General features: G+C 43.0%; 1 protein-coding gene across 14 annotated transcripts in view; it reads right to left on the reverse strand.

Moving 5' to 3' along the window:
- LNX1 (ligand of numb-protein X 1) overlaps nucleotides 1–11,794 on the reverse strand; it is a 197,879-nt gene extending 186,085 nt beyond the window's left edge. For 9 of the 14 annotated variants that reach the window (XM_061583232.1, XM_061583231.1, XM_061583229.1 and 6 more), the window contains exon 1: nucleotides 10,815–11,779. The gene's annotated coding sequence lies outside the window, so the exon portion shown is untranslated. Of the gene's footprint in view, nucleotides 1–10,814 lie in introns of all 14 variants that reach the window. The other 5 variants (XM_061583239.1, XM_061583240.1, XM_061583228.1 and 2 more) reach the window with 4 other exon arrangements.
- Nucleotides 11,795–22,626: the final 10,832 nt, after the last annotated feature.

Below are 22,626 nucleotides of genomic sequence, written 5' to 3' on the forward strand. Positions count from 1 at the left end.
TAAATGACATACTATTATGCCACAACCACCCCCCGTGATTGTGGAAAAGGCATGTTTGGAACATTCTCATCTCACACATCCAACTACTAGATTAGCACCATCCCAAGAACACCTTCCATGTTGAATTACCGAGCAGCAGTGTTCCATAACCGATAGTAATAGAATGATCAAACCCATACTAACAGTATTAGGAAAAGGGAGATATAGCAAGTTAACTAGTTGCAGTCATCGTAAGAGCTTTCATCCATCTTATGACATTATAACACCTATCCGTATTCCTCGAAGCATAGATCAACCCGCCCCGGAAAAACAAATATCCACCGATCATTCAGTTTTATTCTTTAATGCAAGATCAGTGAATAACAAAACGGCAATCATTTATGATCTGATTAAAGATGAACAGGCTGATTTTGCATGTATAACTGAAACATGGCTGGAAGAACCAGGGGGAGTGAATCTTAACAGTCTCTGCCCCCCAGGTTATGCAGCTTTCCATCAACCCAGACTTGTTAATCGAGGAGGGGGTGTAGCAATTATTTATCATGAATCACTTCCTTTTTCTAGACTATCGTATCAACAGTACTCTAGCTTTGAATCCCTGTGCCTTAAGCTTAATTCACAAGACCCTATTGTTATTTTGTTAATTTACTGCCCCCCCAATATTTTAAATCAATCCTTATCAGAGCTATTTGACCTAATCTCCGGATTATGGCTAGAATCCCAAAAACTGTTAGTATTAGGAGATTTTAATATTCACGTGGAATCCCCCTCTATTAAGTTGGTACAAGAGTTCTTGACCATGATGTCCACCTTAGGACTTCAACAATTAGTAGGTGTTCCAACTCATATGGCGGGCCACACTCTCGACCTTATTTTTCAATCAGATCCAGATGCTAAGAATTTTCAAATTGATAATGTGGCTACTTCGCCATTATTATGGTCGGATCATTATTTGATCCAATTCAAATTATTAATTCCGTCCTTCTCTACTGAGACTAATATTTCCTCTAGATTATATCGTCCAAAAAGATTACTAGACCCAGATATATTCGCATCTAGGCTACAAGAGTATGCTGACCCCCATATGGGAGAGTCAATCGAAATTTTGACCAACTCTTGGAATAATAGGATGACCGAAATAGTGGATGAAATGGCCCCTCTCCGCCCACTGAAAATGATGAGATCGAAATTAGCTCCATGGTTCTCAAAAGACCTATTAAAAATGAAACGTTCCTACCGGCGTCTAGAACGGTGCTGGAAAAAGTCAACTAGCTCATTTGATAAGATTCAAGCGAACAAATGTGCAAAAACCTATGCCTCAATGAGAATGGCAGCCCGAAAATCTTTTTATTCGACCTCTATTGCCTCATCGAGTAATCATCCAAAAGAACTGTTCCGGATAGTGAATAATCTCCTTCAAACACCACAAACAAACTCTCATTTAATCTGCTCTCAAGCCCGCTGCCAAGAATTCACCTCATTTTTTGAAGCTAAGGTGGATCAGATTCGTTTTAATATAGATCATACTGAAATGGCAGAGGAAAAGAACATCAGATCAGAAAATGACTACCCTGCGCTTTTTGCCACCTTTCAATTAATCTTTCCAGATGACATTCCTCGATTTCTAAATGGAATGAATCCAACAACCTGTTTACTTGATCCATGTCCTTCCTGGTTGATAAAAACATCAAATTTGAAATTAGCAAACTGGATTAGTATAATCGTAAATTCTTCTCTTCAATAAGACCACTTACCGGAATGCCTAAAAGAAGCAATGGTTACACCTTTACTAAAAAAACCCTCTCTCGACCCTAAAATATTAAATAATTATCGACCGGTATCTAATCTACCTTTTCTGAGTAAAATCATTGAGAGAGTGGTAGCCTCACAGCTTCAAAAGTTTATAGACACCTCCGACTGTTATGACCTCTTCCAATCTGGTTTCAGACCGAATCATGGGACTGAAACGGCTCTAGTCGCATTAGTCGACGATCTTCGACTAGAACATGACAAAGACAATCTGTCCCTTCTAGTTTTATTGGATTTATCTGCCGCATTCGACACAATTGATCACAGCATTCTGTTAGACCGACTCTTTAAAATGGGTCTCAGAGGTACAGTACTAAAATGGCTTCGCTCCTTTTTGGAAAAAAGGCTTCAGAGAGTTGCCCTCGGGGATCATTGCTCTAAACCCTGGCCATTAAAATATGGCGTTCCACAGGGCTCTGTTTTATCCCCGATGTTATTTAATATTTATGTAAGCCCTTTAGGAAAAATCATTCGAAAATTTGGGATTCATTATCACCAATATGCCGATGATACACAACTGTATTGTTCCTTTCCACCGAACACTGTAGAGACTGTCAACTGCCTTAATCAATGTCTCCTAGCAGTGCAAAGTTGGATGAATAAAAACAAATTGAAACTAAACCCAGAAAAAACAGAGGTCATTCTCATTGGCAAAAATCTCCCCCAAGGAACTGGACATCTGCCTTCACTTGACGGAGTTTTTCTCCCTTTAAAATCTCAAGTCCGTAGTTTAGGTATAATCTTGGACTCAGCCCTAACCTTTGAACCCCAGGTTGCAGCCGTGTCTAGAGCCACATTTGCAAAACTAAAACTGGTCCGTCAACTCCGCCCATTTTTAGGAACATCAGAATTAATGAAAATAACTCAGGCCTTAGTAACCTCTCGACTGGACTATTGTAATTCTTTATATGTTGGCCTTTCTGCTAGAGCACTTCGACCGCTCAAGCAGGTAAAAAGAGCGGCCGTGAGGATGATCACTAAAACTGGTCCTCGGGTTCATACTTCACCTCTTCTTTACCATCTTCACTGGCTCCCTATTAGCTCCAGACATCAGTTTAAGATTCTGGTTCTAACGTTTAAGGCTCTTCACGGACTGGCGCTGGTATATTTGACAAACCGTCTTGTTGAATTCAAAACCTATCGCCCTATGAGATCGATTTCTGAAAGCACTCTTATTATTCCCTCAACTTTCATGATCCGCCAAATGAACACCAGGAGGAAGGCCTTCTCAGTCATAGCCCCTACTCTTTGGAATAATTTACCATCTGAGATACGACGTTCCTCGTCTCTCATTGAATTCCGTTGGCGGATTAAAACATACCTGTTTCAACTAGCTTTTAATGTTTGAAGTGAGATTGTTGTCGAACTTTTTAGTATTAATTTACTTATTTGTTTTTAGGTATTCTATTATGCTGTTTTTGTATTATCTCTGTTTTTTAATGTTCACCGCTCTGAATTCTGAGTTTCGGAACTAGAGCGGTATATAAATTTTTGAAATAAATAAAATAAATAAATAGTCCAACATGCTAACCACTACGCCACACTGGCTGGCTGTGTCATATGGACAATTCAAAATATTTTTCCAATTGCCAAAAGTAGTTGAACTAGAATATTTTATTGGGGGACATCAGTTAAACACAGACAGCATGGTTTAAACATCAGATTCAAACAAATGAAAAATATTTTTATTGAAACAGATGCAGATATTTTAAGATAGGCAACATCTTAGTAGCAGCTCAGCTCAACAACCTTACTTTGTTTAAAAATTAAGAACACACTGAAAACTGTTAAAATACTGATTTTTGCATAGCCAAATTGCTGTCCTACCTTGGGGGATGTGGAGATTTGTTTGTTCATGTGTGCATGCACCTGTAGGCGTGCACACTTCCTAGGGGTATTTTCAATTTGATTGGTGTTATAACCCTACATTATGTTGTTTGTTCACTTTATAAAACAATTGGACATCAATTAGCGGTGGATGTGAGCTGCACCTTGCCCTTGTCTTTCTAACTACATGCAAATTTCATACAAGCATCGATAGTTATTATTATGGTGTATGGTAACTGGAACAAATTTTGCTTTTTGAGTTTAATATTTTATATATCCAAGAGCACACATTTGACCATTATGATGAAACTTTGTGCCATTAGCAGCAGGGATTCTGCCACCAGCCCATTCTCAAGGTGCTCAGCATTGAAGCAGCACCTCTGGTCTTGTCAGGACTTCTGGTGATTTTGGTGACCAATACTGTTTTAGGGAGTAGTAGTACCTGTTTGAATGCCAGCAGAGACAATTAACTATACAATTCTATGCATGTCTACTCAGAAGCAAGTCCCAATGATTTCAGTGACACTTATTCCCAGGGGAGTAGCTATAGAGTTCTAACCTTAGAGAGATAAACGTGAAGGAAAATCTATAGTATAGAGCAAGAGAAATCTTCTGTAGAAAGCACTAAAGTGAAGAAGTAAAATTTGAAAGGATTTTGGGGTTAATATGGAAGTATTTAAAAATGTGGGGGGAAAGTAATAGAAATGATGCTCAAGAAACATTGTGTTTTTACATGCTTTCCACTTCAGGGCCTATTTACCATAATTAGCCCGTCACAAATAAATAAAATAAACATTAACATAACATAACAAATGTTTCAAAATAAGATGCTTTATAAGGACAGATTGATGGAAGAAAGTGCTCCAAGGGTGAAGGCTATTGTTGGGACATATTTTTCTCTTTGGTAGTCAAGAAAAAAGGCCAACATTTAAAATGTTGGCTTTAATAAAAGAACCCTTGAGAATAATAATATTAATAAGAAACAGGAATGAGGAGCGTTTGTCTTGTGGGGACTTTCATAGGTAGCCTAATAGCCTAACAGTGGCCCAGTTCACACATAACACTAAAACATAGTTAAAACTAATTATGGATTAATGTGAATAAGCAGTGTGTAGGTCACACTCCTCAAAAGTTCCTGCAGCACTTCTCTCTTGCTTCTGCTGCTACCACACTATGGATGAAACAAGCCGGAGTTTGGCATCTTGTGTCATCCAAACCTGGGATTTTGGTTTGTTTCCTTCAAAGAAACCACAAGCAGTAAGCCAGAGCAAACCTTGTTACCACCACTCATGGTTTGCTTGGAGGAAACAAACCACAAGCCCTGGTTCGGATGACACAACAAATGAGACTTTGGTTCATTTCATTTGTGGTGCAGCAGAAGCAGGGAGGGGGAAGGGGGGGAGATAGCATTGCAGGAACTTTTGAGCAGCATGCACCATCATTCATATTAAACTATTGGTTGCTTAAAATAATGGTTTAATGAGACATGCTGACTAGACCTGTGTGTGTATTAATATAATAGTGTAGTATGTCTGCCATAGTTTGCATTACATCAGACATAGCTGCCCTAGTTGCTGGTTTTTTTACAGTCAGATATGATTCAGAATGCAGGGCCGGCACCAGAGGGCCCCTCCTTAGAGTGGGTGGGTAATGCTCCCTTCCGCGATCCACAGCAGCATCGGCTCCCGACCCTGCTGCGGATCATGAGAGGGAGCTCCCTCTCTACTGCTGCGCAGGCCTGTGATGCCCACCTGCATCCCCCACCTACCTTTCCCTTGACTTAAATGCTGATTGTGCTGTGTGCGCAAGCCTGCCATCAACCAAGATGGTGGCCGAGGTTTCCCTAAAGGGCTGATGCCCCTGCTGCCATCTTGGTCAATGGCAGGGATGTGTGCGCATAGCATGCACACATGCCATCAACCAAGATAGTGGTGGAGGCATCAGCGTCATAGGGAAGCCTAGGCTGCCATCTTGGTTGAAGGCAGGCATGCACGCAGCATTCACCAAGGGAAAGGTAGGTAGGTGGAACGTGCGTGCCTGTGCTGGGGCTGGGGCAGGCTGGGGCCTGGCATACCTGGCGCCAGCCCTGTCAGAATGCATGTGCGCTCATGTACCCACACACAAGCTACTATAGTAGGATTGTATAGCAAGTTTTTTTGCATCACATGGAGAGCTCCTTGCTCTCCGGGAACGACTTCATTTCCTTGAGGCCAAGGTGGCAGACCTGGAAAAGCTGAGAGAGGCAGAGAGGTTTGTGGAGGAGGCCTTCAGGGACGTTATAGCTGTGTCCCACTCCAACGATGATAGCTCTCCTGCTATCATGGACAACGATGGTCTCGGGGAAGGAGAGCATCCAGCTGAGGAAGAGGGAAACGATCCCTTAGAAGGGACCCATTCCTTGGGGGATGAGCAGCTATCCTCTCATGCCGAGGATATATCTCCAGGGGGTGGAGGGATCCTTGTAGTGGGTGATTCGATCATTAGGAACATAGACAGTGGGGTGTGTGATGGGCGTGTAGACCGCAAGGTGTTTTGCCTGCCTGGTGCGAAGTTAGATAGTTTGGTAGACAGTGCTGGGAAGGAGTCAGTGGTCGTGGTGCACGTTGGCACCAACGACATGGGGAAATGCAGCCGTGAGGTCCTGGAAGCAAAATTTAGGCTGCTAGGTAGGATGCTGAAAGCCAGGACCTCCAAGGTGGCTTTCTCTGAAATGCTACCGGTTCCACACGCAGGACCAGCCAGACAGGCCCAGCTTCGCAGTCTCAATGCGTGGATGAGACGATGGTGTCGGGTGGAAGGGTTTGGATTTGTTAGGCACTGGGGAACATTTTGGGACAAGCCGGGCCTGTACAAAAGGGACGGGCTCCACTTGAACCAGAATGGAACCAGACTGCTGGCACTTAAAATTAAAAAGTTGTCAGAGCAGCTTTTAAACTGACTGAGGGGGGAAACCCGACAGGAGCTGAGAAAGGTCCGGTTCGGAATAAACCTCCCCCCTGGGATAAAAACCAAAGAAATGATGACATTTTAAAAGGGGTAGGCCTAAAAGTAGGCATTGTGAGAGTAGGGGCACAGGATATAAATTCAGAAGAGCAAAATTACCACAGGCCAAACCACAAGTGCCAAAGACACTTGAAGAGAGACACTGCTTACAAGTGCCTGTACGCTAATGCTAGGAGCCTGCGAACCAAGATGGGAGAACTGGAGTGCTTGGTCTTAGAGGAGAGCATTGATATAGTGAGCATAACGGAGACTTGGTGGAATGGAGAAAACCAGTGGGATACGGTTATCCCTGGATATAAACCATATCGGAAGGACAGGGAAGGACGTATTGGTGGCGGAGTTGCTCTATTCGTGAAAGAAGGCATTGAATCCAGCAAGCTCGAAACCCCAAAAGAGGCAGACTCCTCCACAGAATCATTGTGGGTGGTGATACCATGCCCCAGGAGGGACTTAATACTGGGAACGATCTATCGTCCCCCTGATCAAAATGCTCAGGGAGACCTTGAGATGAGATATGAAATTGAGGAAGCATCCAAACTAGGAAATGTGGTAGTAATGGGTGACTTTAACTACCCGGACATAGACTGGCTGCATATGTGTTCCAGTCATGACAAAGAAGCAAAGTTTCTAGATATTCTAAATGACTATTCCCTAGACCAGTTGGTCATGGAACCGACCAGAGGGACGGCAACCCTGGACTTAATCCTCAGTGGGGACCGGGACTTGGTGCGAGATGTAAGTGTTGTTGAACCGATTGGGAGCAGTGACCACAGTGCTATTAAATTAAACATACATGTAACTGGCCAATTGCCAAGAAAATCCAACACAGTCACATTTGACTTCAAAAGAGGAAACTTCACAAAAATGAGGGGATTGGTCAAAAGAAAGCTGAAAAACAAAGTCCAGAGGGTCACATCACTCGAAAATGCTTGGAAGTTGTTTAAAAACACTATATTAGAAGCTCAGCTGGAGTGCATACCGCAGATCAGAAAAGGTACCGCCAGGGCCAAGAAGATGCCAGCATGGTTAACGAGCAAAGTCAAGGAAGCTCTTAGAGGCAAAAAGTCTTCCTTCAAAAAATGGAAGTCTTGTCCAAATGAAGAAAATAAAAAAGAACACAAACTCTGGCAAAAGAAATGCAAGAAGACAATAAGGGATGCTAAAAGAGAATTTGAGGAGCACATTGCTAAGAACATAAAAACCAACAACAAAAAATTCTATAAATACATTCAAAGCAGGAGACAATCTAGGGAGGCGATTGGACCCTTGGATGATAAGGGAGTCAAAGGTGTACTAAAGAACGATAAGGAGATTGCAGAGAAGCTAAATGAATTCTTTGCATCCGTCTTCACAGTGGAAGATATAGGGCAGATTCCTGAACCTGAACTAACATTTGCAGGAAGGGATTCTGAGGAACTGAGACAAATAGTGGTAACGAGAGAGGAAGTTCTAAGCTTAATGGACAATATAAAAACTGACAAATCACCGGGCCCGGATGGCATCCACCCGAGAGTTCTCAAAGAACTCAAATGTGAAATTGCTGATCTGCTAACTAAAATATGTAACTTGTCCCTTGGGTCCTCCTCCGTGCCTGAGGACTGGAAAGTGGCAAATGTAACGCCAATCTTCAAAAAGGGATCCAGAGGGGATCCCGGAAATTACAGGCCAGTTAGCTTAACTTCTGTCCCTGGAAAACTGGTCGAAAGTATTATTAAAGCTAGATTAACTAAGCACATAGAAGAACAAGCCTTGCTGAAGCAGAGCCAGCATGGCTTCTGCAAGGGAAAGTCCTGTCTCAGTAACCTATTAGAATTCTTTGAGAGTGTCAACAAGCATATAGATAGAGGTGATCCAGTGGACATAGTGTACTTAGACTTTCAAAAAGCGTTTGACAAGGTACCTCACCAAAGGCTTCTGAGGAAGCTTAGCAGTCATGGAATAAGAGGAGAGGTCCTCTTGTGGATAAGAAATTGGTTAAGAAGCAGAAAGCAGAGAGTAGGAATAAATGGACAGTTCTCCCAATGGAGGCTGTAGAAAGTGGAGTCCCTCAAGGATCGGTATTGGGACCTGTACTTTTCAACTTGTTCATTAATGACCTAGAATTAGGAGTGAGCAGTGAAGTGGCCAAGTTTGCTGACAACACTAAATTGTTCAGGGTTGTTAAAACAAAAAGGGATTGCGAAGAGCTCCAAAAAGTCCTCTCCAAACTGAGTGAATGGGCGGAAAAATGGCAAATGCAATTCAATATAAACAAGTGTAAAATTATGCATATTGGAGCAAAAAATCTGAATTTCACATATACGCTCATGGGGTCTGAACTGGTGGTGACCGACCAGGAGAGAGACCTCGGGGTTGTAGTGGACAGCACGATGAAAATGTCGACCCAGTGTGCGGCAGCTGTGAAAAAGGCAAATTCCATGCTAGCGATAATTAGGCAAGGTATTGAAAATAAAACAGCCGATATCATAATGCCATTGTATAAATCTATGGTGTGGCCGCATTTGGAATACTGTGTACAGTTCTGGTCGCCTCATCTCAAAAAGTATATTCTAGAGTTGGAAAAGGTTCAGAAGAGGGCAACCAGAATGATCAAGGGGATGGAGCGACTCCCTTACGAGGAAAGGTTGCAGCATTTGGGGCTTTTTAGTTTAGAGAAAAGGCGGGTCAGAGGAGACATGATAGAAGTGTATAAAATTATGCATGGCATTGAGAAAGTGGATAGAGAAAAGTTCTTCTCCCTCTCTCATAATACTAGAACTCGTGGACATTCAAAGAAGCTGAATGTTGGAAGATTCAGGACAGACAAAAGGAAGTACTTCTTTACTCAGTGCATAGTTAAACTATGGAATTTGCTCCCACAAGATGCAGTAATGGCCACCAGCTTGGACAGCTTTAAAAGAAGATTAGACAAATTCATGGAGGACAGGGCTATCAATGGCTACTAGCCATGATGGCTGTGCTCTGCCACCCTAGTCAGAGGCAGCATGCTTCTGAAAACCAGTTGCCGGAGGCCTCAGGAGGGGAGAGTGTTCTTGCACTCGGGTCCTGCTTGCGGGCTTCCCCCAGGCACCTGGTTGGCCACTGTGAGAACAGGATGCTGGACTAGATGGGCCACTGGCCTGATCCAGCAGGCTCTTCTTATGTTCTTAAGTGGGGCAATCAGTTATTGTGTGAATAGTCATTTTTTTGGGAAGGGGTATTTTGGACACTAGATTTCATGGTACCACCCTTAGCCCATCCCAAATCTAGCTCAGACGCCTACAAAGTTCAGGTATGATTTGAAAATGAGGCCAGAATATCTTCCCTGCCACAAATCTTCTTCACCTTCCATTTCTTTTCTTGTCTCCAATTAACCAGACAGCACCAGGAAGGAGGCTTGTGGTAGAGCCTTTTTTAGGCCCTAGACAATGTTGCTGTCCAGTGCTGAACAGTAGTTCCCAAGCTTACTGAAAGGCTCCAGGTTTGAGAGGACAGGCAGGACCCAGTGCCCTTGACAGCCCACCTGCCCCCCCATGTAAGTGGGCCCTGCCCAACATTCTAGGCATTGAGGCCTGAACAGCAGCACTGTCAATAGAACTGAGTGAGAGACAGCTGCATTGAACAAGCCACCTTTTTATTGCCCACTTCTTGGAGAAGGAATGAAAAGTTAGCCCATTCCCTCAGTACAGTTCCTGAGCACCTTTCAGATGAGAGGCACCAAGCAGCTGTAGCTGAGAAAATGAGTAAGCCATATTTTTCTTCCCTTCCTGAAGCTACATTGGGAAGGGAGTAAAAGGACAACCAGCTGATTAAGTGTAGCTTCTCAGCCAACCTCTCAGCAACTTCCCAGTGCCACTTTCAGCATTGGGTGGTAAGTTCAAAAGGGCCTCACCCAGCCAGCCTAGTACAGTCATATACAGGCCCCTTTAAACATATTTTTAGTCTTTCCTTCCAGCACCAAGAGGTGTCCTGAGTGGCTGCATGCTAGGTATTGCACTGAGAGAACATGCCATCTGCCATTTTTAACCCCCCCCCCCCATTTTATTCATTTGGAAAGATTTGTAGACTGCTTAATCATAAAACTCTCTTAAGCAGAGTACATAACAATATGATTGACGCACAATTTTACCTGTAAGGGGAAAAAATCAATTATATCTCCATGTCCGTCTTAGAAAGGAAGGTCACTATCAACCTACCTTCATATCAGTCCTGTTCCCACAGTGATGACTCCACACCAGTACAAGTCATACTGCTAGGTGACAGCAGCTTTCTGAAAGAGCTTTGACATCCATGAAGGTGGTGGGTTGCTCTGGTCCCCACACTGTTATCTGGAGAATATAGTACCTTACCCAGATTTCCTAATTTGGCTATCCCTGACAGTTATTACACAAATGATAGAGCAGTGCACATTCCACTTATCCACATGTATGGATAAGGTATGCAGGCAAGATGTTGATTACTGACAACCTCAGTGTCCAATTTCTAACCCACCTAGTTCAGCACTGTCTACTCTGACTGGCAACAGCAACAGAAAATTATTGGCTTTTGTCTGTATGCTTTGTTACAAAACATCCAGCATATTTTTCCCAAGGTCTTGAAATATATATACATGCACACAGCGCTACACACACATTCTAAGAAATGCAGTATGGTACAAATACTAATAAAAACAGCTTCACCTCAGGTAGCTTATAGAAAGGGGCAGTAACATTGTAAAAAAAAGCTTTAGTCCTTAGTGGGCTGTACCACATTTTTGCGGGTTGGGAACTCGTACTTGAATGCTCACCCATATCAAAACTCAGGGAGTTTTGTTTTGTTTTTAACCTGATTTGAGAATTCAAAAATTCAGTTCTTCCCATCTGCAAACTGGAGTGGAACAGTCCTGGAAATCTTATACTGTGTACAAGACTTCCTGCAAATTTGAATTAGCTTCAGCTACTTGCTCATTTCCATTAATAAAAAAGGAGGGGAAAGAAAGAGACAACTGAAGAAGCAACACTGATAAAGCAAGATAAATATACAAAGCTGCTGGGTCACAGCCAGCATCAAGAGCAAAAAGAAAGGCAATGCCGTGACTAAGGGCAAAATACAACCCGCTTAACACTAAACTAAATTATTCTCATTCACGCACACCCAAGGTACATGCAAGTTTCTCTACCCGCAGGCTGTTTGTCAATTAATGCAGCTGAGGCTCTATCATGACAGGTCGGCCTTTTACAGCACCTTTTTTCCCCAGGTGTTTCATGCAGATTGGGAGCAGGTCACTCCTTAATGAGCTCTAACTGACAAAAACTCAAATCTCCTTTTGCAAGCAGGCTCCTTGGTCATTAGGAAGTTTTTACATTTAAATGGTATGATTTTCACATGACCCATGGTGATATGGCAGATATAGGACTGGTTTAGAATTTCCACAGAAGGATTAATTAGCATTTCCACATGGACAAGCACACTACTTTAGCAACTAGATTTGCTATTGTTAACATTTTCTCTGAATCCTCAGCCCCATCTACACTATACATTTAAAGCAGTTTCATACTACTTAACAGAACCATGGCTTCCCCCCAAGAATTCTGGGAACTGTAGTTTGTTAAGGGTGCTGAGAGTTGTTAGGAGACCCCTATTCCCCTCACAGAGCAATAATTTGCAGAGTGGTTTAACAGTCAATAGCTCTGGGGGGAATTGGGGTCCTCTAACAACTCTCAGCACCCTTAAGCTACAGTTCCCAGGCTTCACTGGGGAAGCCTTGATGTATATCAAGGCTTGAGCACAACAATGAAACCTCCGGCCCATCAAGACATGTCATGTTAGAAATCACACATTTCATGATAAACAGATTATCTCACTCATGCAATAAATATGAACTCCCCTCCACCCCCAATCACACTGAAATAGTTTTTAAAGCCCCCAAAGAATGTCAAGCACAAGATGTAAGATTTGATTGTAAGGATCCATACTAGCTTATCAATTTCATTAAAGAACTGTACTCCACCCAGCCCAACTACCTGAGCTTAACCCGGAAAAAGAGCAGGTATGTTCGGATCAGTTCCAGTCACAGTGCTCTAAATCAGCCTTTCCCAACCAGTGTGCCTCCAGATGTTGTTGGACCACAACTCCCATCAGCCTCAGCCAACATAGCCAATGGTCAGGAAAGATGGGAGTTGTGGTCCAACAACATCTGGAGGCACACTGGTTGGGAAAGGCTGCTCTAAATGGTTATGTTAGTGTCCTTCCTAAGTAGTTAAATGGGTGCTTCCTCTTTTTGCTTAATAAGCTCGAGACATCCATAATGCTTATTTTCTATTGCTTGGCATTGCTATAACACTGTTTGCAAAACTGAAAGTACTACAGTAGCAACAAGAAGCAAAAAGCAAGGAATTCCCTGGGGGGAAAGGCCCCATTTCAGTTTCTTGCATCAACTTATAATGGATTCCCTTCAGTTCCTTCTCTAGAGATGACAAGATGAAGGGAGCAGCACCAAATTCTACTGAGCAAAAAGGTTTGCCTCTTTTCTAGCTCTTTATCTATGGGCCCATTTACATGGCGAGTTACTGTGAGATTGATGCTACTTGCATCCCCGTGTAATTCGCATGGTTCACATGATGTTGCAGGCAAATAGAAGCTAGGACACAGTTTTTCCCTTTAAATCTGCATTAAACCAATCCAGGGATAATGTGAAAAGTGAAGGAAAAACCATGTCTGCTTCGCAGCATTACTCCATGTAGGTGCTTTGCTTTGATTTTTTTGCTGGGCAGGTGGATTCTCACTTTCAGATCCTCCCCTTTCTTGGCCCACTAAACTCTCCATTAATTCCATTCTTCCCCCGGCAGCTTAACCAGCCACTTCCGCCTCTCTGTTCTCCTACATCAGAGTTTGCTATAGCCTTCCTTCCCCCCCCCCTCTGATTAGTTTCTTGTCATTTGCACCCCTAGGCTCTGGGCTTCAGTGGGACAGGTGTGTAACTGACAAGAAGAAACAATGAAAGAAAACCATCTCCCCCCACACACATCAGTATTGTGTCAATTGCACCAACTTCAGTAAGGAGAGACATGCAATTAACAAGAAACGCTGACGAAAAAACCCTTCCCCTTCTCAGTTAGCAATAGTAATATACCTGAAGGAGTAAACATGTAAATTTGGGGGCAGGGCATGAAACAGCAACACCAATCCTTCCCAGAGGAATGCTGACTAGTGTAAATGGAAAACAGGAGATTTAGAGGCAGAAGTGTGAACCTTGCAAATCTATCGTAATGGCAAAAGCTGCGTCTTTACTACATCTTTCAGCTCCCATGAGAATGAGCCCTATATCTAGGTAATTAGTTTTAAAACCAGATTATGCCAATGTGGTACTAAATATGCTGATAGTTGAAATATTGACCTTGAAAAGTCATGGAATACAGGGTGAAATGTTACCTGCTAGTTAGTTTGCAATTTGCTGGTCTAAATTTAGAATAAGCAGTACTTAACACTTACCCATCATGTTCCATCTGTAGAGGTGTGGAGATTTCTGTTGCCCATATGGAATGAAAAGGGGAGGGAATGGATCAAGGGCATGGCTGCCACAGATTGTAGTGGTAGAGTTACAGCTAGAGCAGCCTTTCCCAACCAGTGTGCCTCCAGATGTTGTTGCACCACAACTCCCATCAGCCTCAGCTAGCATTGCCAATGGTCAGGAAGATGGGAGTTGTAGTCCAACAACATCTGGAGGCACACTGGTTGGGAAAGGCTGAGCTAGAGTCTACATTTTCTAGCTAGAATGCTCCTGTTTGCATGCCAGCCCCTTTCTGCCTCTCCCCTCTCTCACATAAATGCATAGGAGCTATTCCTCCAAGGTGCCATCCCATGTGGCAGCTGTGTGAATGATCAGCACATCCCTGGTGAGGAGCGGAAACTCTGGAAGCAGCATCTGGAGAGGAAAAAGCTTCTCAGTTCCTCTTCTTCAAGTTAATGCCTAGAACAGTCAGCCAGGCTGGATCCATTGTCAGGAAAGTGTATGGAGATACCTGAAATAATCAGTGTTCTTTAAATTCTGGTTCTTATGTAGCCAGGATGGTACCACCTATGCACAAGTGGGAGGCATCAGCATGCACAGAAGACACTTGAGGTTTCCATCATTGGGAGGGGGGACTAAGGGAGCACCCCCCTCGCCCCAACAGCCCAATGAGGACTGAGTAAGCTCCCTGGGCAAAGGAAGTTGTCTGACTATGCAGAGTGCGTGTGGAATGGGGTATCTTGGAAAAGGGCGTGACTAGCACCCTGAACAGGAAGCACTCCACACCACAACATTTTGTTGCACATCCCATTTATAATCATGAATATCCATTTGCCCCGGGCAACAGATTCTTAGGTACAACAGATAGAACATTGTGTGCAAGTATCAGCAGCACCTGCTCTTCCAGGCTGGATAAAGTCCTGGAAGATAGAGTAAGTGTAGAAGGTCAGGGTTCAAGTTCAAAAATGGTTAGACACTCATATGCTGAAGCAATGTCCTCCCAAGCACACCAGACTTCTATAGTCTAATGCCAACCTTCTGCCAACTGATCCCACAGCATGAAACAGATCCCTCTGTCCTCAGGTCATCTTCAGTTTTGCATTAACAAAAGAATTGGTTTGGAAAGGGCAATTGGTGCAACTGGTCTGAACACTTTCCCAGCTTGCCTTAGCAGCTCCCATTTTCTACTTTTTTGATTCCAGGCTCTGCCGGTGTGCAATTTACAGTTTATATCCTTCCTTGATGTGGGTGAAGCCAGCAAGGAGGAGGAAGGTATGTGTAGGATCAAGATAAGAACTCTGTATGTAGAGAATAGTCATGCGTATTCACGTATACAGAATCAGGATGCAGTTCAGAGCACACCAGTGACCAGGGTCAATCCTGCAGAATAAGTTGGTGCTCCAATAAATCACTTATATTGTGAGGTTGTATGACAAGGGTAGGAAATTCATGGCCTTCCAGATGTTGTTGAATAGGTATTGGCCTATCAGCTCCAGCCAGCATGGCCAATTGTCACAGATGATAGAAGTTATAGTCCAACAACATCTGGAGGGCCACAAGTTCCCCATTTCTGCCCTACGGCTATAAACAACAAGCTCGACTAGTAAATCATGGGCATAACCCTGCTGTTAATACCACAATTTTGAGAGAAAGAAGAAAATGACATGCAGTCCTGGCCCCTGCTGGGTCCTTCTTCACCCAGCAGGACTGAGTACACATAGAGCTATTCCTACAATTAACTAATCCATAACATACAGAAATCAGTCATGGATGCATCTCCAGATTAATTTGAGGATTAGTAGAACACTTGACTGACTTTTACAGAGATCTGCTGTTCCTGTGCTTCTGGAAATACAAGTTAGTGCAAGAAATAATTTAATCATCCCTTGCCCTATCAGGGAAAAGCCTTTTATGTATCTTTGTAAATCATTCCTTTGTTTCAGGAAAAGACTGCAGCTTCGTGGTAATAGAAGTGGCTTACTGGGTGGGGCAAAGCTGCTATGCTAGCTTCCTAACCAGTGGGTTGCTGTTGCTTATTGGGAGGGAGAAGGGGAAGAGTGAGGTGGTGGAGAGGTCGGTGCAGTGTAAATGTGCCAGTGGAGTCAATCCAGTGCTTCTGCTGTGTGTTTGCACCACACTAACCTCCCTGCTCCTCTCTCCTTCTAGGTAAGCAACAGCGACCCACCTGCCAAGAAGCTAGCATGGTGGCTCCACCACACCTTGTGAGTTGCTTCCAAGTGGGAGGGCACATGCTCTGCATCATCATGCAAAAAGTCTCAGGCATCTCTGGCATCTCCAGGTAGGACTGGGGAAAACCCTTGCCTGAAACCCTGGAGAGTTGCTGCCAGTCAGTGTTGACAACATTGTTCTAGATAGACCAATGGTCTGACTCAGTATAAGGCAGCTTCCTATGTTCATATGATGAATGGAGGCTTGAATTTGAGTCTTGGTAGTGCAGGTCTCTCTTCACTACAACCTGGCATTTTTGTGGCAGCAGCCCCCCTCCAGTACATCTCCTCCTCTCAGAACAAACCCAACACTCTAAATACTGTATATTCTTATTTTAGCACCACTTTCCACTCCACAACACACTACATTAATGGAAGGAAGGTGTGAGAGACTAAGAGTGCAATCCTATATGCACTTAACTGAGAGTAAGCCCCATTGAACTCAACTGAGGCTTACTTTTGAGTAAACATGCATAGATTTGCACTGTAAGCTTCTTTACAATAAAAAACCCACAGTAATAATGTTAGTCCTAAGCCAAGAATAACAGGAAAAACATGTGCACACAAGACAGCAATGATGTGGTTTGAGGTCATATCTTGTCCAGAACCTCCTACAGATGTTGCATCAACAAAACTTCCACTGGAGTCCATGTTCTGGCATAGAACAGCTTTAGGCCATTTCTCTCCAATATGCAGTTTCCTCTTGGTTAACTTTGTTGATCTGAGTGTAACAGAAGCCAGACTACCTGGATATTTTACCATATGTGCCTGGATTAGTCTACAGATGTCTACCTGTGGATTTCTTGTGATGCATGGGTTGCAACAAAATATGAATTGAACTGATCATACTGACTTTAAGCACAAAAAGAATGGGCACATTACTAATTAACTGGAGAAGTGTCTCAATCATTCTACATTTTCCCATCACTCACTTTTACTGAGGCCAGACACTCATCTGGAACCAAAAAAAGTCACACCCTAGTAAAAGTCAGTTTGACACTGCTAGAGCATCACTAGAACATTTCTGCAGGAAATCTCTGTCTTAAAACAAAAAAGCAACCAAAGTTAGAAGTGAACCCAGGGAGTAGGGTCACCAGATGTAAAGAGGAGCAGAGGTCCCGTGCTAGGTTAATAGGAAAAGACAGAAAGTTTTGGGAGGTGCAGATTGTCATGCAAAGGTGAGAAATGTTGTACCTGTTGATATTCCCTCTTATTCACGGTTATTAAAGGTAGAGGAGCCCTGCTTCCTTCCTTTGCATCTGCTCATTCTCTTCAGAAGGGATGATAAGTTAGATGCATGGTAAGTCTGTTTCAGTTGCTTCTCTAAATTCTACAACACTCTCTTGGGCTCAAAATGAGGCAAACTGAGCCAAACTGTATACTCTTGAAACAAGATCAGCTCTACTCACAGGATATGGAAACCATATTTTGCATGGAAGTCTTATATTTTGTTTGTCGTTTTCAGAGTAAGGTCCAGCTATTAATAAAGTTATAATTATGCCGAAGGTAAAAGAGCTTTCCAAGCCTGCCTACCTAGCCAATAACATGAAATACACAGGGCTTTCTTGAAATAAATGCATTGAGGGTCTAATCTCATGTGATGGTGGCAGACCTTTGTTTCAGAACATGGCTCGCCAAAGAGGTATGAAGTGTGGGCTTCTCGTAGGTGTCTGGTGGCCACTGTGAAAACCATTATGCTGGATTAGTCAGGCCTTTCGTCTCGTGCGTCAGGGCTCTTATTTCTTGCTGAGAAAAGGGGGGATGGACAGTGCACTAGAAATGTGCATGTGCGCCTTCTCCCCCTCAAAACCCCTTTCTCCTTAGCTGTTTGTCTCCTGGCTAGGCTGCAAGACCAGAAGTACGTAGGCCTGGAAAGAAATGCCTGTGCAAGAAATGGGGGAGGAAGAGAGAGGGAGTCAGGGGGAAGGCGTGGATGAGAGTGGGATTCAACACCTTCCTACCCCTTCTCCAGATGAAACTGTCCTCCATCCATCCATCCATCCATACACCCACACACACCACTTTTTTCTTGTTTGGTGGCCACCTGTGTTCTAACAGATGAGCTGTGGTGCTTGCACATCTAGTTAGATTCTAGGAAACAGAAATGAGACTTGGCCTGGGGGACAACTTTATAGCTTGAGTGTGGGATGTCAGGTCTGGGCTGGAGGAGGCAAAGGAACTGTGAGCTTGATGGATGCCAATGCATTGACTCAGCCTTTGGCTAATTGCTTTTTCCTATCCCCTTGAGGGAAACAAAATGTGAGGAGAGACAGAGAGGGAAAAGTCAAGGCTGCTGCATTTTTAAAGCTGCGGTGAAGGAATGTCAGCAGTTGCAGCTTTGCGCACCTCTTCATGAGAAGAAGCCCCCACCAAAATGAAGGGCAAGCAGCCTGCTCTTGATGGGCTGTGCTCCTTCTGAAGGACCAGGTGTGTAGCTTGGGGGAATTCCAAGTTCCATTGCTGTTGCATGAGGCTCAAGTGGCCTTGGTGGTAAGGAACGCCTTCCAAGAACTTCAACTGATGGTCCAGCTATGATCCTATGATAGCCAGACTTCTGTTGTCTATGCGCTGGTAATCTCTAGGCTAGATTACTGCAATGAGTTATATGTGGGGCTGCCTTTGAAGACAGTTTGGAAACTGCAGCTAGTGCAGAATTCAGCAGCCAGATTGCTCACCAGGGCAAGATAGTCTGAGCACATAATTGGTCTGTCCCAATTCTGGTAGAATTGCACTAGTTACCAATTAGTTTCTGGACTCAATTCAAAGTGCTGGTTTTGACCTACAAAGCCTTATATGGCTCAGGACCCCAATACCTCAAGGACTGCCTCTCCCCGTATGAACCAACCCTGAACCTGTGTTCGGCATCTGAGGTCCTTCATTGGGTGCCCCCTCCAAGGGAGGTGAGGAGTTTGGCAACATGAGAGTTGGCCTTCTCAGTGGTGACCTCCTGCTTATGGAATGCTTCCCCTAGGGAGGCTTACCTGGCACCATCATTATTTATTTTTAGGTGCCAGGTAAAAACATTTATCTTCTCCCAGGCACTTGGCTCCTAATTTGGAAGGGCTCTTGAGGTTATAGCTTCTTTGAGGTGGTGGATTGTTTGACTGCTGTTATATTTATGTATTGTTTTTTTTTTACTGTTTATTTTGTTTTAGTGATTGTTAAGTTGCTTTGGGTTCATTTTTGTGAAGAAAAGTGACTAACAAATTTAATAAATAACTAAGTAATAAAATCAATTCTAAAATTAATATTAAATAATATTCCATAAATGAATAGGTCATGCTTCAGGGAAAGACCTCTTAAACAAAAATATATTCAGTAGCCACTAAATAGGATATGCCAGCAAGTTTCTTCATTCACTCAAAACTGCGGCACTTGAATAAAACCTACATCTGATTTATCTGTAACCCAAATAAATGGTTTCTTAAAATATCAATTGATGCATCAAATCTTTCGTAATGTTTTCCAGGATCACTGCTTTGAGGCATAGTCTGTGGGCTGAGACATCAACAAACTAGTTGTGTACATGTTCTCTCTGTGTGCTGCTACATAGCAGTCCCCAGGAATCAAGCAGAAAGTGTGCTAGGCCAGCCAAATCCATTAGCTACAAGATTTTCATTTCCAATAGCATCAGGAGCCAATAAGACATTTCAGCACTCTCTGTCCGACTCCAACCTATTCACAAGAAGTGTAAGCACACCCACTTTTTTGTTTATTAGAAGTTCCTGTTAGCATTTGCTATTAATTTGTTGTGAACATTCCTTGACCTTCAAATCCAACTCAATACTACCTTCTTGCTGCTGAATCCTACCTCGCAAAGACTTCTAGCAAACTCTGTGTCGTAATGAAGCATGTGCCTTCAGATGCTTCAAACCAGGCACTACTGCCGGCCTGCAAACTGATTCAAAAAGCCAACCACAGAACTCCTGGCTTTGTTGTCTGCCCAGGAGTACATAAAAACAAAACAAAAAAAGTCTTGTGATGTCTGGCTAGTCACAAAATATGGCTGGCACACTACATCAGACTTTATGACAAGGCTCAAGAACCTGTGGCCTTCGAGATGTTGCTAGACTCCTGCTCCCACCAAGCCCAGGCAGCATGGTAAATGGTCAGGAATTATGGGAGCTGTAGTCCAGCTGCATCTTCTGGAAGGCCACAGGTCCCACCCCTGTTTATGAGCTCAAAGTGGGACAGGTTTGGTCTCCATCACAGCATTGGCTGACAGATGAATTCAGTGTATGCTTGCCACCTTTTTTATGTACTTTCCTTCTGATGTGAAATAAAAGGAGTAAGAAACAGACTGGCCCATGGAATATTGAACAAGTAAACATTTTCCTAACATCATCTGATTAATTGTTTCCATTGAACTATTGTTAAAAACAAGACAAAACAGGAGCATACCCAGAAGAAAAGGAGACAATCCTAAATCTGTGTCATCTGAAAGTACACTTGGCTTACCCTAAAAAGGAAGACACTACAAACCGGAATGAAGCTATTGTCTTCCACGTAGATATATACAGTATTATAGCTGTTAAGGTAGCCTTTGGAAATATTTTTAACTCAATTGGTAAATGTGATTTTAAAATACTGATAGTTGAAAAGAATCTTGGAGTCAGTTTCCTTGTTTTAGCAGGTTTATCCATTCCTCTGTATCTTGCAATAATCAGCAGAGTTTGGTTTTTATTTAAACATCCTTGCTAGAAGATGGACTCCCACAGCTCAGTTAAGACAAGCAGAAGTCTACGGGGAGAGAACAAGAATTCAGCTGACCTAACAAAACTGTACCAATGCAAGTCATTAAAAAGTCTTTGGTGCTCCAATTACATATGGGCAAACACATCTGTAGCCAAGGGGAAATCTTGCAGACACAGATGGAATCCAGGAGCTAAGCAAAATACAGTCTTGGGAGAACAGAAATAGGTAAAGAAAAAGGAAGACTCATCTTGGATGTACGCAAAGTAAAGCACAGAAAAAACAAACTGCTACCTTTTAACATGTTTTTAAAACCAGGCTTGAGTTGAGATTATCTGAGATCTGCCAACTGAGGGCCTATAAACTTCAGCAGTAACTCTGCTATGCTTATGTGTTCATGCTTTCTCAAATGAGCGCTTGTAGAAAACACTCAGGATTGGGCTTTGACATGCCTCTAAGGGATGTCAACAATTTCTGGGCAGTCACTGTTTGAATTTGACACACAGATTATGTTATCATGGGAATGCTCTTGGCTGATCTAATAGGCTGTGATACAGCCTTCAGGATGAGGTAATCTCTGTATAGCCCAAGCTATTTATAAAGCTATTTATGGATTTCTAGGTCTGAACTAGCATTTCGAATTCTGCCCCGAAGATCATAAATGGCTTCAACAGACAATGCAGCACTGTGTTCTTTGTGATTTATCCCAACTACTATATTCTTGAAAACCATTACGGGAAGTTCAATGTGATATGCATTTGTGTTACCTTTTTAGATTATGAAGGCATTCGTGATAGCAGCTAGCGCTAGGCTTTGAAAAGAGAGCAAAATTGCAGCCTTCCACCAGCTGAAATTGGTGAAAGATGTTTTTGGCTGCTCCTCCTCAGCCTGTGTTTCCAGGCACAGCTGTAGATCCAGGAACACTCAAAAGTGGCATACCTAAGAGATATATTATGAGTGATTATGAGTACCCCTATCCTTCATGATCTGCTGTCAGCCACTACTTTTTTTTTTTTGCCAGATCCACCCTCCACTGACTTGTTCATCATCATATTCTGTAGCCTTTGTTATAGGAACAAGCAGCAGGACTGCTTGAGAGAAGTGCTATGAATGCCTCTCAGGTCCTTAATTATCAGCAACTCCAGTAACCATGAAAAGATCTTACAGGCTAAACAGGGCAACCCTACTGACTTCCAGTGAAAATGAAAGCAACAGTCTTGTGGCATATTAAAGCAGAGATGGGGAATCTGTAGTCCTCCAGATGTTGTTGGACTCAACTTCCTATCAGCCTCAGCCAGCATGCTCAAGGACGCTAGAAATTGTAGTCCAACATCTGGTGAACAACAGGTTCCCCATTCCTGCCTTTAAGATTAACAAATGTATTTAAGCATACGCTTTCATGGGATAGTTCAGAGGCCGCATAATGAAAGTGACTGAAGTGAAGAGAAGCTTATGCCACAAAAAATCTGTAAGACTGTAATGCTATGTACACTCACTTAGCAGTAAATTTCATTGAATTCAGTGTGACAGTAAGTATCCATAGGATTAGGCTGTGTGTCTTTGAGGTGACACAGTTCCCTTTTTCACTGTTATGGCTTC

Source organism: Rhineura floridana, chromosome 9 (assembly GCF_030035675.1).
Source record: "Rhineura floridana isolate rRhiFlo1 chromosome 9, rRhiFlo1.hap2, whole genome shotgun sequence".
Classification (NCBI taxonomy): Eukaryota; Metazoa; Chordata; class Lepidosauria; order Squamata; family Rhineuridae; genus Rhineura; species Rhineura floridana.